This window comes from Canis lupus, chromosome 4, assembly GCF_003254725.2.
Source record: "Canis lupus dingo isolate Sandy chromosome 4, ASM325472v2, whole genome shotgun sequence".
Classification (NCBI taxonomy): Eukaryota; Metazoa; Chordata; class Mammalia; order Carnivora; family Canidae; genus Canis; species Canis lupus.
This window is the reverse complement of record NC_064246.1, coordinates 78,138,144-78,140,101: the sequence shown is the minus strand read 5'-3', so window position 1 is coordinate 78,140,101 and position 1,958 is coordinate 78,138,144. Positions and strand designations below refer to the sequence as shown.

The 1,958-nt window shown below is 40.8% G+C and overlaps 1 pseudogene; it reads left to right on the top strand.

Moving 5' to 3' along the window:
* Nucleotides 1-236: 236 nt before the first annotated feature.
* On the top strand, nucleotides 237-1,358 carry LOC112652700 (ectonucleoside triphosphate diphosphohydrolase 6-like; annotated as a pseudogene).
* Nucleotides 1,359-1,958: the final 600 nt, after the last annotated feature.

The following is a 1,958-nucleotide window of genomic DNA, read 5'->3' as shown; positions in this document are numbered from 1 at the left end:
GTGGAAGTGGTCATGAGGTCTTCTACAGGATCATGTCTGGCATAGGGATTACTGGTACTCACGTGTTGATCTTCTGGTTTGCACAGTAGCCCAGAGCCGATCCCAAATTGATCCATAAAAACTTCAAAACACTGAAGCCAGCCTTTCTGCATATTCTCATGATCTTGGAGGAACAATAAGAGATGATATTAAAAAAAAATCACTTTGTCTTCTGGAAGGCCAACTCTCTGTTCCTCATGAGAACAGCAAAAGAAAAGGCTCAGAAGCAACTGCAAGAGACACAAGGTGAAAGAAGTGGTTGAAGGCATCTCCTTGCCTGTAGGAGATGGCTATGTTTCCAGCATCAATGGAACAGATGAAGATATTTCAACATGGATCACAGTCAACTTCCTAACAGGCAGTTTAAAATCCCCAGGAGGAAAAAGTGTAGGCATGCTAGATTTGGGGCAAGATCCACTCAGGTCACCTTGTTTCTGAGAGTTGAGAGCACCCTTCTGACATCTCCAGTTGATAGCACAACAACATTCCAGATGTTTAACAGAACCTATCATCTCCATTTCCACATCTATGGGTCTTGTATTGATGTTAGCAAGACTCAGATTTGGGAGGGCATAGAGAAGAATCTAGTAAAGGTGGAAAGGAGTTTGTCAGTCCTGGTTTGTCTCCCAGTTTCAAAGGAGATAGAAACATGTTGAAATAATATACAGGCTGTCAGGGCAGAGATGGTTAGTTTCCAGGAGTGGCAGAAATCCTTTAAAACAAAGTGAACAAAATGGAAGAAGTGAAGAACTCGGTTCTTTTCTTTTTCTTTCTTTCTTTTTTTTTTTTTTTTTTTTTTTTGTACTTTCCTACTACCATGATTTTCCAGGAGAATTTGCCCTCATACATGCAGAAAGGAGGCAGGCTTGTGGTTGGAGACTTTGAAACTTCAATCAAATGTGTGTGTTAGACAACAGAGACTCATCCACAGAACAGCCCTTTTGTAGGTATGCATAGATTTCACCTATGTCAGCTTGCCACTGCAACAATTCATGTTTCTGGGGAACAAAGTGCTAAAGCTGACTCAGAAAATTGACAATGTTAAGACCAGCTATGCTCTGGGAGCCATTTTTCATTACATCGGCTCACTGAACCGACAGAAAAGTCAAGCCTCTTGGTCACCCAGCTTCTCAGTGACCTACGACCAGGCTGCCCTATTCCCCCCATCTCTCAATCAGCACTCAGATTTACCTTGGGACATCCTCCCCAAAGTGGTGACGATCTCCATGAGAACAACAAACATTTTAAGACGAATAAGTTCTGAGGATCTAATGTATAATGTTGTGACCATAGTTGATAGTACTGTATTGTATAAATGAAATATACTAAGAGTAGGACTTAAGTGCTCTCACAAAAAAAAAAAAATGTTAATTAAATAGATCAAGGGAATCCTTTCATAAGAATTGCATATATCAAATCATCATGTTGTACAGTTTACATTTATCATGATTTTGTCAGTTATATCTCAGTAAAGCTGAAAAAAAAAGTCAAAAATAGAAACAGATCTTGCACACAAGAGAGGATTGAGGACGTTTCTTGATATGCCCATCCTTGTGGTTATATACCACAGTCTGCCTCTATCTACCTACTATACTCCTTAGAATGGATTTTGTAGCATGGGAAATGGTTTGGGAAATCTCTCCCACTTTAACTCTTTAAAATATTAAAATAAATAAACAGAGAAGATCCTTCAGGATCTCCCTCCCTAGACAGGTCTGTCAGCTGACCGGACATCAACCAAAGTGATTTTACCCTCAGTTGAGCTGTTGAGGTATTGAAGGGCCCACAACATAGCCTAACACCCTCCTCTCTTCTAACCTCAGAGTTGGGGTGCTTCTGTGCAGACTTGCCCCAGGGACTTTTAGAGTTCTCCGTGTAATGGTTCTTAGGGCAAGCTTTAGCTTCTTCATCCGGGCAGC